We start from the raw sequence: 23,840 nt of genomic DNA on the forward strand, positions 1-23,840 counted from the left end.
GTTGATTTTATTTAATATTTATGAAGCATTAAAAGAATATAATTACTTACAGGAACATGATAATTTCAGGACACTGAGTGCTTTCGTTAATAGTTTAAGGTTTTAAACAATAACATTAATTAAATGGATGCATAATAAATACTCAGGAATTGGTAGTATTATAGTCTATATAACTCAATAATGTATACACATCTCTGGCACTCTATAAAGATATATATTTATTAGCATACTGCCATCTGCATGTCAATCTGTTTTTATTTTGTTAACCCCTGGGGCTCCTTCTCAAGTCCTGGGAACATCCTGTCAGCTCAAATTGCCAAAGAATGGCCTGTTGACACTCACCCATTCTGTTTGCTGCACAGGATTCTGGCCACACCCCCATTCTTTCTTGTTTCTTTCTGACCAATGGGATACAAGAGTTCTGGCCACGCCCATATTCCATGCTGCCAGCTAGCACTGGGATTCCCTCTGTTAGTTTACACCACTACCAGTAGTTGAAGAAGGTAGAGGTGGCTGAGTGGTGAGGAAGAGCCTTGAAGTGACTCTGGAGTATAGTAGGAAATTGATGTTCCCACCCCCATCCTGCCCCTTCCCTCCCTTCAGGCGGTGCCAGGTTTCAAAGCCCAGGCAATGGCGTGCTGCCAGCAGGCCTAAATCCACGACCTGCTCCCTGCCCCTAGTCATCTGCTCTGGGCTCATGTGTCCGCTGCTGCCCCACTTGGAGCAGCTGCCAACAGTTTCTCTCAGCAGCACAGGTGAGTGGCTGCCACAACACCAACTCAACCCGGGTCAAACACCCCTCTGGGGGCACCATGATCCCCCTGCTTGTTTCCTCTTCAGGCTCTGATGAGCCACCTTTCTGCCTTGAGCATTTCTGAGATAGAAACTAAATATATGCTCAGGCTGCGTTGGATCGCGGTCCTCCTGTGAAAGATATGCTCCACCAGGCCTGGTCCTCTCTAGTTGGGATGGTAGACATGTGGCACCTTGCTCAGTCATTGGTTTAAATGGATTATCCCAAACTCAGTCCATTCTTGACCACACATGAAGCTCTTGATAGGGCCTCAACCAATGTACCTCATTCTCCTCACAGGACAGTTGTGAGGAAACAAGGGATTTATACAGAGAGATCTCTGGAGAATATCTAGGCAGAGAGGGAGCGGCCTTCAGATAAGATTTTGCCAATTCTGTGAGCATATGACAGGAAGATACCAGAAAGGGCTCAGTTGGGACCTGCTATTAATCGTGCATCAGGTGTGGGATTATGAACCGAAACATGGCTATCTTTCATTATTAACCTATCCCTATGAGGAAGGGGATCCTTCACTTTGTTAAATTTTGCAGCTAGGGAAACAGGCACAGAGAAGCCAGGTGACCTACTTATGACCTCAAGTTCACAGGAAGCTTGGCCTGACTTCTCTACCATGATCCCTAGGACAATGGGTGCTATTCAGTCCACTTCTTGTGGTGGGAAGTCCACTTCTTTTCAGTCGTGGGTCTTGAACTCTAGGATTAGGCACTGTTCCTGTGCTCTTCAGCTCAAGGCTAGCACTCTATCACTTGAGCCCACAGTGCCCCTTCCACTTTTCTGGTGGAACATTGGAGATAAGATTCTCACAGATGTTCCTGCCTGGGTTGTCTATGAACCCTGATCCTCATATCTCAGCCTTCTGTTTAGTTAGGATTAGAGTTCTAAGCCAGTAGCACTGGATTTTACTGTAATTCTGGTTCTCTCTCTCTCTCTCTCTCTCTCTCTCTCTCTCTCTCTCTCTCTCTCTCTCTCTCTCTCTCTCTCTCTCTCTCTCTCTCTTTCTCATTCTATCTGTCTCTCTCTCTGTCTCTCACTCTCTCTCTCTCCCGCTCTCAGGAACTGGTTGAATGGGTGCTATAGGAGGTGGCCCAACATCCCCAGGTGGCTGGAGCCCAAGATGGCCTACTCATTCTGGTTCTGGAGGTGTTCTGTGGGTCAGGAGGGGTCTTACTCAGCGTGTTGATACATCTCCATCAAATAAGCCTCCTGTGCCCTTGCTAGACTGTAAGGGTTATTAATTTTCCATCCAGCCTTACTGGATTTATTTTATTGTATTCTTTTCTTCATCAATTTCTAGCACCTGGCCAATATTATGGTACATAGTTATGCAATGAAAATATAATGTCAACTTAAGAAAGTCATTTAGGGCTCTGGGAATGTGGCTTCATGATACGGTGATTCCCTAACATGCATGAAACCCTGAGTTCAATTCCTCAGTACCACATAAACAGAAAAACACTGGAAGTGGTTCTGTGCCTCAAGTGGTAGAGTGATATACTTTAGCAAAAAAAAAAATCAGGAATTATTCCCTAGGCCTGAGTTTAAGCCCCTTGACTAGCAAAACAAAAACAAACAAAAACAAAAAAAAGTTAGTAAATACAAAATAAGGAAACCATACTTGGAATAGATAATTGCTCCTGCCGTATGACACCTGACAATAATCCCTAATTCATGTACTTTACATATATTAGGATATTGTTTTGAAGAAAGAGTTTTGTTCTTTAGGTCACAGCAATTAATGGCTTGAATGTGCTTAGATGTCAGGTGAAGATTAATTCTGGAAATTCAAAGATTCCAGGTATTTGACTGGTCACTGCTAATCACAATAAGAAGGGTAGTCTAAGTGAGATTTGGAAATATTTTTGGTCATTTATGGCACCAAAACAGCAGAGGCAAATTAACAGTTGTGACAGAAAAGAAGGAATAATTCCAGAGATAATGAAGAAATGACAGTAACGAAGGTATGCCAGAATTTTTTTTTAGAGAACCATTTTTGGTTTTTGAACAGTTATCAACTAGTTTTATTACTCATTGCATTTAGCATTCTAAATCTCTTAGACTACTTAATTTCTGTGCAATAACTGTATCTCCTTCTGTGCTGTTCTTTCATACCTTATCTTCTTTGCTTTCTAAAAATCTGAGTCTTTCTATATTTCTCTATGAACATTTCCTGATACTAAATACACCTAAAAAGATGGCAGAAGATGCTAATGTAAGGATGCCATAGCTCATGAGTCATTAATGAATCAACATGGAAAGGAGGATATATTTATTGCTACCTCAAATTTTCTGAAAAGTTGCAATGCCATCATTTGATTTAAATTTCTATTATTTGTCTACATAGTGTCATTCAGTGAACATAAGTGCAAATATGCGCTGGGTGCTGGTGGTTCACACCTTTAATCCTAGCTAATCAGGAGGTTGAGACCAGAGGATTGTGGTTCAAAGCCAGCCTGGTTAGGAATGTTCATGAGACCCTTATCTTCAATTAACCACCTGAAACCCGGAAGTGGTGGTGTAGGTTAAGCAGTAGAGCACTCAACTTGAGCTGAAGACCTTAGGGAGTGCACCAGGATCAGAGTTCAAGCCCCACAGCCAACAAAAAGTGCAAATATTACCTTAAGTTTCCCCAAAAGGAAGGACAATATCAATCTTCCCAAGCAGAAAAAATAATTTCAAAATGATTCAGTGCACCTACTTTTGCTGAGTTATTTAAGTTATGGATTCTTTGCTAGATATATTCTCTTCCTTTAAACATTGTCAAATATTAGCTTTATAATAAACTTCATCTAATATTTTTTGTTTCAAAAGATTAGACTATACAATTGATGTCACTTAGCTTTCTCACTATATTAATTCAAAGCCAAACCAGTCAGGAGAGGCTGTCAAACTCTTATCGCAAATTGAACACCATGAAACCAGAAGTGGAGTTTTGGCTCAAGCAGTAGAATACTAGCTTTGGGGCAGGTGGGCAGGAAAACAACTGTTCAGGGACAGGATCCAGCCTCTAGGTTCAAGCCCCAGAACCAGCAGAAACTAAACAAACAAGCAAACAAAAATCCCAGATATTTCTTTGGGACCCTCTTTAAAGGAGTACTGGTCAGAGAAGAGGCTCCTTTGCCGATCATACTCACTGGATCCTGCTTTTTTGGAATCCTTATTGCTCTGGAGAACTCAGGACCAGATCAAAGTAATTGATAACTGACTCCTGCATCAAGAGAATCATCTCAGGGTTGAAATATTCATCCATAAGACATTTTAAAACCTCCATGTCTTTGTTCCTTTGCAGGAGAGCACTTTTAAAACAACGTTATTTCCTTTTGTTCTATGCTGGCCTTCAAATGGTACATTATTTCCTTTTGTAATACTCTCAACTAGAAGTTTACAGAAAAATTTTATATGAGTAAAGAGCACACTCAGAAAAGCCAGGGACAGAGTTTCCTTCAAGCCTTGGGATACTTTTCTTGTACAGTAAAAAGGAAAGCACAAGGCAAGTTGAATTTTGTTATTCCTCTATGTTCCATTCTTCTCCTGGGGTCAGTTTTCACATCCAGTAACAGTTACTTCCAGTAACAATCGATGGTGCTGCTTGAAGTATAATGAATGTTTTGTGGCTTCACTGAAATAACACTAGAAACCTATGGACCTGAGGTAACACGTGTTTCAGAGACAACTTAGTAAAGAGAAAATATGAAATTTATATTGCTTATAAATACATTATACATGAGACCATTGAGTTCAAACTTTGTAAGTTCTCTGTAAATTAAGGTAAATTTTAAGTGGGAAGAAGGTTTTCAGAACATTCTTTTTATGAGTGTACATGCTGTTCATTATTTCCCAAATGTACATGAGCTAACAGTAGGTGAAACAATAGCAATAATAGGAGAAAGAGAAGTTCTGTGTTTAAGTATAAAGTTTCAATACAATATAGATGACTACAAATAAGGCAACATTGAAACAATAAAGCCAAGTCCAGTATGTAGATTCATGGGAGTGATATACAGAAAGCAAGACTCCTACATGGAACATGAGGTATGAGGCCACTCCCATTCTAAATCATGCTTGCTAATCATGAAATTTTGTAGAATATAGAATGGAAGCATAATTCTGTTTCCAACGCAAGTCAGATATTAGAGCATGGATTTAACTGGAAAATATGTCCATCTTGTAAGAACAGGGATTATGTTAGAAATGAACTGGTGGCTAAGATCACATTTCTTTTTTTTCTTTATACACACACACACACACACACACACACACACACACACACACACACACACACACACATATATATATTTGTTGGCAAATGGTCTTGGAGCTTGAACTCTGGGACTGCGAGCTGTCTCTCTGCTATTCAGCTAAAGGCTAAAGATCTACCACTTGATACACAGTGCCATTTCCAAGTTTCTTTTAGTTAATTGGAGAAAAGAGTCTCTGGGTCTTTCTTACCTGGGCTGGCTTTGAACTTCAATACTCATATCTCATCATTAACTAGCTTACGATCACATTCCTAACAGTGTACATTCAGGATATGTAATGTGTATGTTCATCTATCTTTATAAAAATTCTTGAGTTAGGGGCTGGAAAGGTGGCTCAGTGGTAGAGCACTTGCCTTGCATGCATGAGGCCCTGGGTTCGATTCCTCAACACCACTTAAGCAAAAAAGAAAAAAGCTGAAATTGGCGCTGTAACTCAAGTGGTAGAGTCCTAGCCTAGAGCTGAAGAGCTGAGTGACAGATCCCAGACCCAGAGTTCAGGCCCCATGACAGGAACCCTCACCAATCAAAAAAAAAAAATAATTCTTGAGTTAAAAATCTGGGCTACAGCTTAGATATTACCCTCACAAAAATGTTTGTAGTTTAAAAGTTGATACTCCTTTAGAAATAAAACCTAAGAATGTAAAGGAGTCTGGGAATTTCAGTTTGCATCCAGCCTGGGCAGAACACTCTTTGCAACAGTATAGAAAATTTAGCAGTCAAAACCTGGATTGGAAGAATGGCTCAGGTGATGGAATACCAGTCACGAGCAAGATTGCTGAATAAGAGCTTGAGGCTTTTGCATACATACAAACATACACATACACACAGAGGCACTTATATGTGCACACACAAATACACAAATGAAACAACTCTCAGAATGTGTAGAAAAGTTAGAAAACAATGAATATATGTCCAGAATAAGACTAGAATCAAGTGATAATTTTTAATATTAGAAAGTCCTCAAATGAACTTCCTTCAAATTAGTTTGAGAATATTACATTGGTAGGGATCAGAGATAGTAAGAGATTCAATAATCATTATTAAAGGGATTGGATCCATGGAGGAATGAATCAGAGATCCCACAGGTGCATCTGAAAATGTTCATATCCTATGTCAAATGTTAGAACATCTTTGTAAATAGGAGATAAACAGTCTAAGCAGTCACTCTGGTGTATTATATCACTGGAGAAGTTCGGGATTGGTCATCTGTATCTAGATTAAATAAACCAAGAAACTATGGCAGGGCAATGTGATACAAGTCTAGAAATCTAGCACTGAGATTAAGACAGGAGATTAGAGAATGGAATTACATAGTGATACCTTCCCTGGACCAGGTTGTATAATTTTGTCTTAATAAAACAAACAAGGTAGGAATACATAGTTGGACGTTTGGGCTAATTTTGTCCTTATGTTTTGAGAAGTCAAATTTTCTGTTTAAATGCAACTCATATTCACTCCTCACTTGTGTTTTAAATTCTCTCTTCATCACAGAACATTCCTAGGTGCAAAATGAATCATGATTCCCGTCCAAAATTTGAAAAAGTAAGTTATCATCATTCTGTTGTATCCCAAAGAAATGATGAAGGATTACAAAAGCTTAAGCCTGGAAAAATAGTAAAGTTTGTCTAATGTAGGATTTTGAAGATCTTGCTAAATTAGAATTTAGATTTAAAATAAATATTTTGGTTTTGTTTGTAATTTTATATTCTATAGGATTCTACAAAATACTTTTTAAGTAGAGGTTTTAATTGACAAATTCACAAATGATTTTGCATTCTATTTACCTAGAATATTCTTTCAAGAGACTTATAATTAGAACTTAGTTAATAGATGATTCCAACAGTTCATGAATAAAATGATAATATGAATGTTGTAAACAGAGTTGCCAACAAATTGATGATATTAATTTATAAATTTAGAATAAGACCAATTTTTGGAATCTTTGGTATAACATGGTATGAAGAGAATAATCGTGTGACATCTTCTTTCTTCTACCTGTATGTTACACAGGAAGCAATTTCCTTAATTATTTGCTACTGTATACACTGAGAAATATGTTAGGTTTGGGGTTTGCTTTTATTTTTGTTTTTGTTTTATTGGTTTGTCCTAGGGCTTGAACTCTGGGTCTGGATACTGTCTCTGAGCCTGTTTATGCTCAAGGCTCGTGCCCTACCACTTCAACCTCAGTGCCACTTGCATCTGGCTTTTGCTGAGAAGTTTATTGGAGATAAGAATCTAGGGAATCTTTCTGCCTGGGTGGGCTTTGAACTGTAATCTTCTGATCTTAGCAACCAGAATTAATATGATAGCTAAAAATGTATAACCATAAATAATATTTTCAAGTGTTCTGATCTCAAGAATAACAGTGGGCGGCAAATAATGCAACCCAGTTTATTGTGGTGTACTTTCCAGAACATGTATGGCATCACATTAGCAGAGTTGTATTTTTTCACAATAGAGATAAGCTATTCATGATGGGAATTAAGGGATGTTTGAGGTGGTCCCTAAAAGTTCGAAACTTTTGGGCTAGGTTGACTCTATATCATAAATATTGGTATTGATGGTCATAAAAATAATAGCTTACTATGATAAACAATTGCTTACTCTTGAAGAATTAATTATTACCGATGCCACATAGTTTTATCCTCTACCAGAATGTGGTTATTTTTCTGTTGACTCTCAATCTGTAACACCCCATTGGAAAATGCATCTATTGCAGAATTACATAACATGCAATCCGGTACTGTTTTGAATCTCTCAGGTATGGAATCTTCCAAATTTGAAAATAAGTAGTTACTAGTCATTGGAATGTTGAAGAACACATATATTGTGTCTTCTTAACAACTTATTTATTTTTAAAAGTTATAGGTTACCTTAGAATTAAACTGTTTTCACTTTTAGTATGAGAAAGTACTATATTTATTCTTTTTTCAAAATATTGGTAAGTATATTTGAAAATATTGTCTAGTCAGATAGCATTCAAGTCGATGGTCCTCTGATTAAAAAGCTGTAATTAATTCAAATTAGACGCCAAACAGTATTGATTTTTAAAAAGTTACTTCATAAAGAATAATAGTTATTATACCAATACAGTGAAATTTTATTTCATGCAGTTTATTTTCTAAATTTACTTGTAATGTCACCGTGATGTGGGTTTACAGTAATTTTAAAGGAGTGAATACATAACTTTTCAAACTTGTTACCCCCTCCCTGATTTTGTTCACAGTTTTCCTTCATCCCAATACCCCTCACAAGTTGTAATGTACATTTCCAACATATTGTCTTGTTAGTATTGCTATTGCATTGGTTTGCCTTTGTCCTTTGTCTCACCACTTTGTTGTTCCTCTTACCTTCCTTAATTAAGGTAAATATATACACAATACACAGGCTACCAAAATCAAATACATCAGGGAATAAAGTATAGGGCAAACCCCCCCCCCCAAAAATAGAAATCACATAATACATTAAAAACAACAACCGCAAATAATACTCTCTCTTTCCATATCTTGGAGTTCATTTTGCTCAGAATTAGCTTATAAGGTTATATATATGCATAACAAAGCCACTGGAAAATAATACTTTCATGGACACTATATCATGAAAACAACATAACTCTTTTTGATGGTAAAGGTGGAATTAGGATTGTTGAATTCGCGGTTCTAATAAAGGAATTTCAAAAGAGTTTTAAAATTATGACAGGTAAATTTTGATTTGTTCAATCTTTTTAACAACTTAGCCTATTATGAAAATTTAAAATTGCTTGGGAAAATAGGCTTTCATGCAAAGTAATCCATGGAGACTTAGCTGAGAATAAGCAATGTGGGTGAAGATGGCTCATTTTCACACTAAACCAACAAACCTCAGAAACATGCTATAAATCAAGGTTCCCTTGAGAATTGTCCTTTCACAGGAAATACTCTTACTGTGTGAAGCAAGGTTGTAGTGGAATTTAAATTCAAAGTTCTTTAAAAAAAAGACATCAAAATTTGTGTATTGACTTTATTTACCAAACAGTAACTCTCGAAAAAGATAATTTGGGTCAAAATATTTAGGGAGAAAGTGCTCTCAACAATGAAAGAAGGTATTGGGTTCACACTTTTCTGTGTGTAATACTTTATAAAATGTCTTTGCATGTGAAGCGCTTAACCACAGAAAAAAATCTGATTGGTTACTAGAAACCTATGATTTCACATTTCTTAGTAGCTCAAAAAATATAATATCATTATTAACATGAGTTAGTGAAGACTTCTCTTATTACATAAGCCAAAAAGTTTTGGGATAAAAAAAAAATCGAGCAAATTGAAAAGTCAAGAAAACGCGTTCTTAGAAGCCCTAGCTAAGCATATTGGCTTCAGCAGTGGAGGAAGGCCAAACTTTTTGATATAGATTGTTGTAATATTTTTGCTACCTAAAGTTATTTTACAGAGCCTATTTAGCTCATTACAATTTAGAACGGATTGAATGAAGACATGAAAATTAATTCCACATCCAAATAAAAGAGTTTTAAAAGAGAAACCATGAAGATGTAGCAGTGGGGAAGGCCTTATAGTCCTTCACCTTTACTAGACTTGAAGCCAAGAATCTGTTATTAGTTGGAAATCAGGCAAGAGCTAAGAGGAGGACAGAGAAATAGGACATATGAGCATTGTTCTTTTGTAACACACACTGTCATCCAAGGTATGGATGATTTAACTCTATTCTTTTCCAAACATCCTGCTGAGCAAATGCAAGACCAAGAGAAAGATAATCTATTGAAATAATTTTGGAAAGAATAACTTCACTGATCCTGATATGGTATCTAAGGAGAGTCTAAAGAGAGAAGATAAAAGTGGAGTATTCTTCGGTTTCCTCTAAGCATCTTGTTAGCAAAATATATCTTTGAGGTTAGAAATGATTGAACCAAAAACTGGTGGAGTACTTATTTTTGTGGGCACTTTAGACACAGGAAGACTTTAAAGGTAAAAGAAAAAGAAAAAAAAATATAGCTAAATATTTGTGATCACAGCTTCATTGACTGGTATTTTAGAGACAAAGTTTTACATTAGAATTTATCCTCATTAACATTGATGCTGGATTTCCATGGCAACCAAATGAAAGGGGGAAGTTTAATGGACTCACTTGGACACATAAACAGCATGATAGAAAAAATGGCAAATAATATTTAGTAAATTATTTTGAACAATTACTTTGCCAGAACAAAGACGGAAAAATATAATTCAAAATCACTTGACTTAAAATTATGAATAAATGTAGTCAAGAGAAATGAGAGAAAACATAGAGGACTTTTCTCTCCAGGGGAGTAATGGGTTCTTGACTTGTTTCTTCCATTCTACCTTCATGAGCTATCAAGTGTGGCTCAGGACTGCAGTATCCAGTTCAAACCAAGAAAATTCGCAGAAGAAAATATTTACAGCAGATGTACATGATTTATAATCTTAGACAATCTAATTAAATCTCTTCAATACTTTCCTCTACCTCAAACTGCCCACTTTAAACAGCTTTGTATGCTTTTCCCAAGATTGTCCTTCATAAACTATTTCAAATTCTGAGAGGTCATAATCATACTCTATAGAGATTGCTGTTTGCTTGAGCTTTTTGTGTGTTTTGGTTTTTTGTTGTGTTTTTTTCACTGAATTTCAAAAGCTTGTGCAAGTGTGTTACAATAAAATATGTCTACTTAATTGTCCAATGTTCCAGGATCAGAGTCACTCCTTCTATCATTCTCAACCAACCCCTTCTACAAGATTTATTTCCAATTTACCACGTCTTTACTCACATTGAGTATACTAGCTGTACTTGCTACTTGTTCCATTTTCATTCATTCTATGTCTTTACTATTATTCCTTTCTTGTTTCAACTTCCTAATAGTCATTCTGTTAAACTGTTTGCTAGTACTTTGAAAGGTTTATATACATTCAACGGAGTTTCAATCCTGATTATAATTGAACTGATGTCAGCTTATATTTCCGTAATTCATTCATCTGAAGTAACAATTTGCAAGACTGGAGACATGGAGCACCTAGACATGATTTTATTCCCCTCCAATTGGAAAATTAATCTGTAGTCAACAAGAAAGTTTAAAAATGGCTTAGAATGTATTTCTAAGTACCAGTTTTATAAATGGCTTTTTTCAATGATTTGTGATTATTTTGTTATACTTATGATAATATTTTCTACTACCTATAACTTTTGGAAAAAGAAGAAAACTAAAATTTACTACTGTAGAGGAATATGAGAGAAATAGAAGATAGATTTTATGTTTGTCAAATCTCTGATGAATACCCATATTCAAGACTTAAAGACATATTTCTTACTATTTTAGACAGGGAAAACATAAAACACCATATGATAAAGCAACTATTCATGATTTTTTAAAATGTACTCATTATGCGATGAAAATTACTTTATTAGCCAATAATGTTTTGGTTTGAAATATGGGAGGCTTATCTATTTAACAAATTTTCGAAGGCACCTACTGAAAAACACAAATGGTGGGGGGTACTATTTCTACGCTTTAATGAATGGTTGAACCTGTTTGGAATTAGTGCTGGGTTAATAAATCAACTCTATTGTAACTTTCTCCCTACACTTCAAAAACTTGTAACGTCACTAAATACTATCTACTTGTAAGGTGTTATTTTGGCAAATATGATTTTAAAAAGTTTATTTGAAAAGGAATATACTTTCAGGAGATTAAAGGTAGGTTATCATTTGTTTGAGAATGACAACATTTTTATACTACAGAACCAAGTTTTACTGAAGTACCAATGTTTTGAAGCAATTAATGTTTTTCTGAATTATATTTGACCTCTACGTCAAGTTTTCCTAGCCTTGGTAGACTAATTGTGGATCTATCGTTCCAGGAACTATTTTTTGGCCTGATGATGCTGGACTGAAATTGTTCATTAATCATTAGGAGAGGGGTATTACAAATAATCTTGTGACATTTATGGTCTTGTTCACTCATATGGGATGGTCATCTGAAAATTGAAAGTTAGAATTACTGTACTTTAACATTTTATGATCTCATCCTGCATTTTAGGTTGCCTGGCATTTCACAATTGCTTACTGCTAATTCTTGCATTTCAAGGAATTGGGGCCCTGAAATATAGGAAATGAGAAATTGAGATGGGTCTTCAATTACTTTCTGTTGGCATGTTACATGGGCCTAGGTGAAATCTCTTGCACTAGTTATCTGATGATGCAGATAACTGGGAGCTGGGATCCTAGGACCCGTGGATCCTGTAGAAGAATAATACCTTTTGGACATCATATCAGCAAAATTTGGGTATAATCAATAGGAATGCTTCAGAAATATGGAGAAAAACATTTTGGGACCAGCGAATTAAAACAATAAAGAGAGCAACAGAATAAAATCCCTTATAGATTAAAGGAAAACAATATTTTTTTTTTACCATGTGAATTCAGAAGTCAAGAACACTTAAAAGGTATCACAAGTTTATACTGACAACATTGCATTGATACTTTTTATATTCTAATATATATTCTAATCTTGATTATTTATATTCCAATCCATTTATTGGAATGAATATCAATAAATTTGTCAAATTATCAATTAATTCCAGTAAGATTCACTGTGTGAAATATAAAATCAGCACATATAAATATGAAATATATAAGTATATATAATGTAAGAAAATGTTTTGCATTGTTCTGTTGTGGTTAGGGTAACAAAGGCAACTGTTTTAAAATATTATTCCATTTCCTCTACCTCAGTGTTTGGTATAATTAGACCTAAAACTTTACCATTCAGAGATGTACAGCCTAGTGTCAAGTGAAAACACTGTGATTAAAACATTACCAATTTAAGGCCTAATAACAAGGAGAAACATATGGACTTCTCCTGGAGCTATGGAATATATTTGGTGATAGAAAATCAGTGTTGTAAGTTCCTGCTTGGTTGGGTGGTAGACAGACCAGGACATGAGGTAATCATGCATATGAACAATTTTCTCACCTTCTTGGCTTTAGCTACTTTTGAAATGGTAGGGATAATAAATAATTATATTTTGAAAATATACCTTCTAGTCTGAACAGTTCTATCTGAACTGTTCATCTCTCTATGATCCCTTGTAACTAAGTTTTGCTCCAGTAAGACAAGCTATGTTGTCAGGGTAAGATATTCTGGTTGGTCTGTTCCTACATGGAGCAAGAGTAATGTGTCAGGCAGACATTTGTGACAGTAAGACCTCATTTGGGAAATTTTAAGCTGCAGAAGTTTCGAAGTAGCTCTTTTTTTAACGAGAAATAAATGTCTTTTTATTTTTCATTTTATTGTATCTACTTGTTTTAGTTTCATTCTTTTGTCTTTGCATGTTCTTTACCTCTCAATGGAGACAATTCATTATAGTTACCATCACTCAGGTCCTACACAACCCTGAAAATACTTGTTTCCTTTATTTAATTTTTTTTTCCAGTCGTGGGGCCTGAACTCTGGGCCTTGGCGTTCTCCCTCAGCTATTCAGCTCAAGGCTAGCGCTCTACCACTTGAGCCACAGTGCCACTTCCGGCTTTTTTCTTTTTGCTTATGTGGTGCTGAGGAATTGAACCCAGGGCCTCGAGCATGCAAGGCAAGCGCTCTACCACTGAGCCACCTTCCCAGCTTGTTTCCTTTATTTTTTTAATTTTTATTTTTTTATTGTGAAAATACTATACAGAGGGGTTACAATTACATGGGCAAGATAATGAGTACATTTCTTATCAAGCATTGTAGCCTCCTCCTCTGTTTCTCCTTTCCATCCCTTCTCCCCCTGCCCTCCCACCCAATCCTCCCTGCCACCCCCAGCAAAGTTGTAAAGTTCGTTTTCGACATAACGACTTGTACATCTCATTGTTGCAATGGGTCCACCTGTATCCCTATTTAAACGACTTATTTTCAGAAAGAAGGGCATTGTCCCATTTGTTAGGAAATGGAAAGAAGTCAAGCCCAAAGAATCATAGATCCCATGGTTTCCCTTATTTGCAATATCTAGTATATGTATGAGGCAAGCAGAATAAGTCAGATAATGTGATATTAGGATAATGAACCCTAAGATATGTATTTAATGTTTTGTTTTCTTTCGTGCATTTGTTTCTAATGCATTTATAAGATTATTTTTTGTTGCTTTGTATGTCCCTCCCCCACAGTATAACCCCTGCTTTCACAGTATTTGATGTTGGTATTATAGAAGTAGCTCTTAAGCAAGGCTTACTTTGAATCCATTAGCTCTACAAAGCTAACTCAGTTGATAAATAAGTACTTGAAAAGCCATCACCTTTGGATCTACCTATAAAGGCTTCAAAGTATGATCAAATTTCAAATGAAAAACACTTAAAATACTTATTGACAAAAAATTGCAAATGTGAGCAATCGAACAAACAATATAAGTTTTTTCCACCATAAACAGAATTTTACAGAAATAAGATGAATAGCAATTTAAGGAACAATAAGGTTTCCTTGTTACAAATAGGCAACCAAGGATATATGCCTGTCTTAAGATTGGATCATTAACTACTTAAATATACAGGATACTACATGCTTCAGCAGCACATCAACCCGAATTACAATACAGAGATTAACATGGCTCTTGTGCAATGATATGAAATGATATGAAAATTAGTTAAATATGCCATATTTTTCATTCTTCAGATGCAAGAAATGAAAAACAGTTATTAAAATGTTGATTACAAATATACAAGTGTAATAATACATGCAATTCATAGAAATAAAAGTCAGTTTGACATCAGTGTATTCAAACTTCACCTTTTCAGAAAGGCCTTTACATAGCATAACCTTTATAAAACTTTTGAAATAAGATAGCATTGTCATTTTATTCCAAAGAAATAAAATTCTATAAGGACCTAGGAATTTAAGGAATCTTAAACTGTTTCTATATGGAATGCAATCGGAAAGGACACACTTATTAATGAACCTGTATATTATAAAACAATGTCAAATTCAATGTATTATATCTAGGAGAGAATGAAATAGATTATGGATATTTTAAAAACAGAATGCTAAATATTTTAAAATATACTTTTTTCAGACAAGCACCAGAAATATCTTTAGTTTCTGTACTACACATTTCAACACATAAGTTAAAATTATTTCTTATTAAAATCACAAACTCTACAGAAATAATTATAGATGTATACAAACAACTCAAATATATTTTGACATCAAAGTCAGGCAATTCACTTGGAAGAATACCATGGAATCCATGAATTTTTAAAGTAAGATATTGCTGTTGCTTTGTATTGTGAAAATATTTTGTATGGACACACAGGATGGACTGGCAATTTTGAAATTTAAGAAACTTACCCAAACAAGTAGGACTTAGGAGAACTATTTGTACAGCCTTCCACAACTTCAAAGAGGTAGTAATAAATAATTCTTTTGGCAATATCAAATGCAGTTTCTTTCAAGTAGTGCTTCAGACCTGATTTGATATAATGGTTCAACAGAAGGAGATCTAGCATAACTTTGCTATTTGTAATCCCAGCAGGAAGATGCAAGGGGGTCAAGAGGCCTTTAGTTTAGCCATTGGTATCTGCATCATGATGAAATAAAGAAGCCACTCTGTTATTATTCCAAGTATAAAAGTACTGTGCAGGAGTGTCCAGCCATTCACAATTATTACATGAATATCTACCTTGAGCCACCAACTAATGGACAATGTCGAAGTGTCCACTGTAGGCTTCTCGATGAAGAGGGGTATACTCATCGATATCCCTAGTATTCACATGAGTGGCCTTTTTGGAATGTAGTGTCTGCACTGTAGTAAGGCGATTATTTTCAGCAGACCAAAGAAGAAATTTGCTTGAATCCTTCTCCATTTGTCTCTTGCAATTGATACCATTTATCACTTTTTCATCTTGTTTCTCATCTTCATCAGAATTGCCTAGCCAGAGACTTTTAGTGCCAGTGAGAATGAGGTGTCCATGTATTTCCCCAATAGTTCACATTGGATGACTGGTCAGAAAAATCCGGTACATTTTCTGCATCTATATTTTTCACTATTATTTATCTTCTCTTTTTTCATTTTTGCTATTCTAAATTATTCTAACTGGAGAGTAGGGAATTGATAGAGAGCAGAGGAAAGATTTTCCTCCATATTCAAAGGTACAGACTGGAAATGAGGACCAGTGGTGTCTTCATGTTCAGCTTATCCTAGGAATGAGAACATAGGAAATAATGCCTTCTATGTAAATTAGTTGGGAAATGGCAGAGCAGAAAGTGAAATGATTCAACCAAAAATATAAAAGCAAAATAAATTAGGATACTTATGGAGCAATCATATTACCTATGAGAGCCATGAAAGGGAGAGAGGAAGAGAGAGACAAATGTGCAATGATCTAGCTAGTCACAAAATCTATCCCTCTGATCAATTTATAGAGCAAACAATTTTATTTTTTAAAAGAGATGGAAATAGAATTTAAGATCAGATGTCTCCATTGTTTTTAATTATGTTTTTATTATCTTAAATACTTGGTCAATGGAATTTCCATTCAACAAATCAGTTTTTTAATATAATTGAAATTTTTATAACTTTTCCACACCCTTCCAAAACTCACCCCACTTTAATTTTTTCTAGTTTCATACTATCTGCATTGAATATTATACTTTCACTCTCTTCCTTTTGACTTCCCCTCACATCTTCCAAGTGATAGTTTCTTGATATATATATTTTGTTGGATTAAAAGTTCAATTTTATAAGAAATTACACCTTTGAAATACTCCTCTGCAAATAGCATGCTTTGGCTAATATTTTTGTGTAAAACTTCCAAATTTGAGACAGAACAGGGGTCCTTTGTGTGTCTGGCTCTGACTTAGTTCACTTAATATATTTTTAGATCTATCCATTTCATTGCAAATAATGTAACAGCCTTCATAATGGATGGGTGCATTCCAATTGTGTATATGTGCCACACTTTCTCCAACCATCACTCTGCCAAAGGGCATCTGGGCTGTTTCCGTAACTTGGCCATGATGAATAGTGCAGCATTGAACATGGTTGTGAAAGTGATTTTACTGTAACCTTTTGGAAGAATTCATCATTACCTTTATGAAAGCAATCCTCTAGCCAGTTTTCCAGAATAAGCACATCCCTCCCTTCATCTTCATCACAATATATTGCAAGTCTTCAGAAACACACTTCCCCCGACAGGTCTCAATAAGCTAAAATCACACTGTGCCCATATTCTTTCAATAGATTATTTCATAATTGTACATATAATTTAGTGAGAACCTTCTATGTACGTTCTTAATGTGGGAATGAAGGACATGACAGAGTAAAAGTAAGAAGTATGCAACTTAATTAGCAATTATCACATTTAAAATCATTTTCAGCTCTAATTCATAGACTCACATAATATTATTTTCATCTTTATTTGATTACTTTATCTAACCCATAAATTATAACAGGTGAGTTAAAAGCAATGGCAAAAAGTGTGGTTTGATTTTGACACTTATGTGTGAGGTTGCACAATATGAGCAAATAGATGGAATGGAATTAATAGCTCTTATCGATTTTGTTAACGTTGAGATGGTTTTCCCAAACTGATTTTTGCAATTTGTATTCCATTCAACAACAAGAAACATGTGATAATTTCCTTTGTTTTGCTCCTTATGAACTTTTGTTTCCATTTTATTTAATAATGGAAATTTTCATAAATTACTGTAGGTTCAAAAATATGTTAAATATGTCTATCCGTATTCACTGATATATACATACACACATATATTACACAGGTTATAATGATAATGCATAACTTCAGTAACTGTACAATTTACTAAATTATTAAAACTATCGACGGCTCATGCCTGGCATCCTGGTTACTCAGGAGGCTGAGATCTGACGATCATGGTTTGAAGCCATCCTGGGCAGGAATGTCCAGGAGCCTCTTATCACCAAACAACCAACAGAAAATCAGAATTGGAACTGTGGCTCAATGTACTAGAGTGGTAGCATTGAGAGAAAAATTTCAGGGACATCATGCAGGTTCTTAGTTCAAGAAGTACAATCTACCCAAATAAAATCTATTTAATTTACACCTGTGTAAGTAAAATATTTCCATCACCCAAATGCACAACCATGCTCATTTGCAAGGTAACTCTGTTTTGTCTGAAGTACCACAAAACATTTTCACTTAAGTTGAAAGCATTGCACCATGGGTTCATTCTATCTCTTTCATGCATTTTTCCACTCAAATACTCAAATCTTACAATTATTCCAATTATTTAAAACCATAGCTTTTTACTTTAATACCCATAATATTAGAGTTTGAATTGAGTGTCTTGTGCCCCCTAAATGGGTGTTTTTACAACTTTGTCATGTCTCCAGCCCTAAATTATCCTGATTTTTCCTATACTTGTGCATGATATTGGTCTCAGTCCACGTTATGTTATTCTTCCTGGAATTTAAAATAACAGGTGCATGGCATTGTGTACAGATCTTTCTGTCCAGTCTGGGCTTTAACCTCTATCCTCACAAGAGTAAACTCCCATGTAGTCAGGATTTTCATAAGCTTGTCATAGCTGATGTTTTCTTAAGTCTTTGAATTTCCTCCAGGTTCTTGAGTACTGAATTAATTTGTTTTCTTGGGTTGTTTTGTTTCATTTGAATGTATGTGTTGAGTTGTTCCTCACTTTTCCTTTTGTTTCTTTCAATCAAGTTCTTACCTAAAGTGCTGAGAAGCCAATTCTTATTTTTCACGATAGTCAATTTTAACATGATTTATTCCAAAGCAATTTCAGTAATATTTAAACACCTTCATATCTATGAATGGTATATAAATGATAAGTGCTGTGAAGGGTCTTTTCATTTTCACAGCAGTCTTTGTCAAACACAGACAGATCATGAAATATATGAAGTTAATAATACTACAGATGCTAGCAAAGAGAAGAAAAACGTATTAATTCTTTGACAGAGGCTTCATTTCTATTGAAAGAAATAGGTTGCTTGATACAGGATTTCACAAAATTATAATGCTTGGAGGAAGCGAAACAATCATCTAATTCTACAGAATTGAAGGAGATGAATCGACCTTCTGAGTAATTTACATTTGGGTCAAATAAAAGCATGCTTCCAAAAAGAGAGTTGACTTTAGAGAAACATGTTGAGTTGTATGTAAATAGGTGCTTAGGTGATTTTGTTAATTTGTAAACTAATACAGGGAAATAGATTACAGCAAGGTAAAAAAAAAAACTTTGCATTGAAATACTCATTTCTGTGTGTGTGACAGAGAGTGTGTGTGTACACATGCATGTGTATACATGCATGCTCATGTGCAAGTGCTCATTCATTCATTCATCATTCCTGAGGCTTGATAGTGCCTGGGCACTCTCCCTAAGCTTCTGTGACCAAGGATAGTGGTCTACCATTTGAGCCATTGTTCCACTTCTGTTTTTTTGGAGATAATCCGTTTATTTTTATGATTGGACTGGCTTTGAATAGTCGTCTTCATATCTCAGCCTCCTGAGTAGCTAGCTAAGTTTATTCAGCCTCTAATTAGCTAGTTAAAATTGGGCCTGTCCTCTATGCTTCACTGCTTTTTATTCTTGTCCTGAGGTGTTCACCTGCCTAAGTCATATATATGTCTAGTTGCTTTAAAAAAATATTCTTACTGCTTGGCACCATGGGCTCCCATCTGAACTCTTAACTATTGAGGAGGCTTGAGAACAGAACCCAGGCCAAAAGTTTAATGGACTTCCTTCTCAATGTATAGGTTTGTGCATTGGATTATTTCCACCATCCTGCACTATCTACAGGTTAAGACTGGAAGGACTGCAGAATCTAGGCCAGCCAAGGTAGGAAGCTAGACAAGTTGGTGTGCAACTCTTATGCCATTGATAATGGGAAGGCTAAAAAGACAGATCAGGTGCATGTTGTTGTGGAAAGGAACCCCTATCCTAAAATTAACCACTGATATGACACCAGTCTAACAAAAACAATACCCCAAGTTGAACACAATTTCCCACAACCAAATTAAGTATATACATTAACATCCAAAACAGTACAATCTGCTCTTGGTTCTAATATCAGCTTCATCTGATTATCATATGATGTTACACAATAGTTTCTTCATTAAACTTATTATATATTTAAAAAGACCTAGAAAATTCTTTCTCACTTATTAAGTGCAAACTAATGGCAAATTGCCTCATTTCTTACATATTTGACTACCACTATAAATTCATCTTATGATTATTATTAATAGTAATATATTCTGATTTATTACTTTACTTTGTAACAGTTTTTAAACTTTGGCTTCTCTACTGAAGTATTTAAATAGTATCATAAAAGTATATTACTTGGGTACTTAGGGCAGTTTTCTAAAAAGTTTTTATCCAATGGCTTTTAGTAATTCTGTTTTGTTTTGGGTGGGGGTCCGGTCGTGGAACCTGAACTCTGGGCCTGGGCGCTGTCCCTCAAGGCTAGCACTCTACCACTTGAGCCACAGCCCCACTTTGGCTTTTTTTCTGTTTATGTGATACTGAGGAATCGAACCCAGGGCCTCAAGCATGAAAGGCAAGCGCTCTACCACTGAGCCACCTTCCTAGCTCTCTACGAATTCTTAATTGGTATATTATTAAGTATATTTTTAATTTCAATTTAATTTTATTTTAAAGGTAATGTACAGAGGGGATATAGTTACATCAGTAAGTTAATGAGTATATTTATTATGGAAAGAATATTGTTATCTTTTCCAATGATTTTTTTGAACACAAAACAAAACTACTGATGTTTTTCCGGTCGCTATTGACCAACGGGTACTTTTTTTTCTTTATTCATGCATTTTTTATTATAAAATTGATATACAGAAGGTTTACAGTTGCTTAAGTAAACTAAAGAGTACACTTCATTTTATTTTCTAAATTTCAAATTTTGAACTTCTTTTGTTTTGTTTCATTAGGGTAATTCTTTTTTCAGAGTTGTAGGATTAGTTAATTTAGTTTTGCATAATATTAATACATGTAAATTATTCAGACATATATTTTGCTTTCAAAATAGTTAACATGTAGAAATTATTTTCTTAAATTTTATTTGGTTGGTTAATTTAAATAAATTTATTTTGTTATAGTTCTAAACATGTTTGTAAATGTAACAAATACTGTATTTTCAAGAAGCACATACTTTATTAATAAAGGCTTTATTACCTGGCACTTTTTGGAAATATTTATACTTGAATTAAAAAATTTTTTGAGCTGGGTATAGTGATTTGTGGTTTCCATTTTCTAACTATGGTGGGAAGTGTAAAAAGGGTTTGTAATTCGGGAGATACTGAGAAAATATGAGATCTTATCACAAAATTTCCAGAGTGAATGATTAGAGATAAAGCCATCCCTAGCAAGATATAGAGCACATGGTTATCATATTCTAAATCTTGAGTTAAAACACCAGTAAAATCAATCTTTTGTGAAAATAAAATGACACACATTTCAAAATATTTATTATTTAAAACTTGTTTGCAAAGTCCTCATATCTTTTATTTCTTAATTTTCAATTTACTTAATCTATAAGAATCCAAGTATCTTGTGACTATTTTATTTCATTTTTATTTTATTACTATTTTACATAGTATGAGAATATTATGATTTCATATATTAAAATACTTTTACTATTTGTGATAATTTCCTCTGTTTAATATGATAAAAACAAATGTGTGTATGTGGTGTGTGTGTGTTTATGTGGGTTTTTTGTGTTTGTGCTTTGTGTGTACTTTGTATGCTAGGGAGATCACACAATTGCTTCACATATGTTAGCCGAATGTATTACCACTGAGCTATACTATCTAGTTATAATACAAATTGTATTTTAAATTATGACTTTTAAATTTTCATTCCTAGTAGATTTTTTCAAAATTATATATGATAAAATGTGATCCATCTTCTATCTACGTTAGCAATTGTTATTGTTTTTCATTCTCTTATTTTTTTGGAAATTAATTATATTCCTATTACAACTTCTTTACATTGTAACAGCTCTATACAATGCTTTATTTTCTATTTTATTTTTCCCATGTGATCTGACTTTCAGTCCAAACTATCAGGTGGATTATAAAGAAACTAGATTCAGCATATTTTATTTTTCTCCTTCTCTTCTCTGAAGTCTTTGTGTTTTTTGAAACAATACCAATGACATACAGCTCCTATGTGGTCCACCATTCTCCCCCCCATTACTCTCTTCTGGAGTACAGCTCAAGTCATTATCATTCAGCTTTATTATGCTGTACTGTTATCTAAATCTTAACTCATTCAAAAATTAATTTAAGTTGCATTGATCAGTCTCTAAAGACATTTCCTATATATAATATCAGGGGGTTTTATTTTCACCAGGTGCGAAATATGAGTGACTATCAAATATTGAGATATCTCTGTAGAATATTGGTCCATCTGCTCAATAATCTCGTATGTGAATTCAAGGAATACAGGTCAGTCAGAGCAATCTTGTAAAATGGTGTAGCTTCAGCCTTCATACTAGCTTTGAATAGTATTACCATGTTTAGTAGTGAATACAACATAGTTCTACTATAAGAACAGACACATAGAAGAAGGTAACAAATTTGTCAAAAATAAATTCTTAGTTTTATGGTCCACAGATTTTGAAAAGGATGCTATGATTTTATGAAATAAAAACAGAATCTTAAATGGTTGTATTGGCACTATTGCCTCGCTAGATTTAAACAATGATCTTAGACTACTACCTCAAACCTTTGTTTGTTTGTTTGTATGTTGGTCATGGGGTTTGAACTCTAGGCTTGGGCGCTGTCCATGTGCTCTTCAGCTCAAGGTGAGCACTCTACCGCTCGAGCAACAGCAAAACTTCCGGTTTTCTAGTGGTTTATTGGAGATAAGAGTCTCAAGGACTTTCCTGCCCAGGATGGCTTTAAACCATGATCCTTCGATCTCAGACTCCTGAGTAGCTAGGATTACAGGTGTGATCCACCGGCACCTGGACTACCTTAAACCTTATAAAGAATGATTATCAAACTAAATGTGAGATGTAAAACCCTATAAAACATAAATGTAAAAATTCATGACATTGATTAGTAAAGGTTTCTAAAAATTTGACAAGAAAAACAATAATGGCTAAAGAAAAGCAAGAACTGGCTTATATCAAGTGATATCCTTTCATAATTCAAGTGACACTATAACAGAAATGAAAACATATCCACAGAGGGCAAATATTCCTGAATGCTACAATGTTAATGCTACAATGATTCTGAAACTTAAGTATTTTTATATCTTCTAATTCTATATTAATTTTTTCCTGAATAGGATATATCTTTAAATAACATATGAGTATTAATAGTCAATAGGAGGAGCATATGACATAAGCTCCTCTTTAGTGTCAAAGAAATAATAAAAATAAAACTTACTAGTATGACCATAATATAAAAAGAGGACGAAAAATATAATAATGCATTTATGGAGAAATTGATATACTTCTCATAGAGATCGATTTGTATAATACTGCAATCATTTTAGCAAATAAGTTTTCAAGTCTTCAAAAGGTGAAAGATAATTGTATAGCATCCAGGCATTACATTTCTATGAATATATTCAACTGAAGTATAAAACTTTTTTGTACAGAGAATGTAGTTAATTGACAGTGAACTTGAATAGTATGTGTGAAACCCTGGAAATGATCCCCAAAATCAAATTTTGAAAAGACACACTATAGAGGATGTATGCTGGGCAAATTCCTGTAACTGAATTTTATATCTATTTTAATGTCTCTTCTAACATTTTCAGCATTTCTATTTGA

At 34.7% G+C, this 23,840-nt stretch overlaps 1 long non-coding RNA gene across 1 annotated transcript in view; it reads left to right on the top strand.

Annotated features, from left to right (window-relative positions):
• Positions 1-676: 676 nt before the first annotated feature.
• LOC138828947 (uncharacterized) overlaps positions 677-23,840 on the top strand; it is a 45,770-nt gene continuing 22,606 nt past the window's right edge. The window contains exons 1-2 of the long non-coding RNA XR_011372440.1: positions 677-755; positions 6,562-6,612. This is a non-coding gene — a long non-coding RNA (uncharacterized lncRNA). The remainder of the gene's footprint in view (positions 756-6,561; positions 6,613-23,840) is intronic.

Source organism: Dipodomys merriami, unplaced genomic scaffold (genome assembly GCF_024711535.1).
Source record: "Dipodomys merriami isolate MVZ:Mamm:240054 unplaced genomic scaffold, mDipMer1.0.p SCAF_169, whole genome shotgun sequence".
Taxonomy (NCBI): Eukaryota; Metazoa; Chordata; class Mammalia; order Rodentia; family Heteromyidae; genus Dipodomys; species Dipodomys merriami.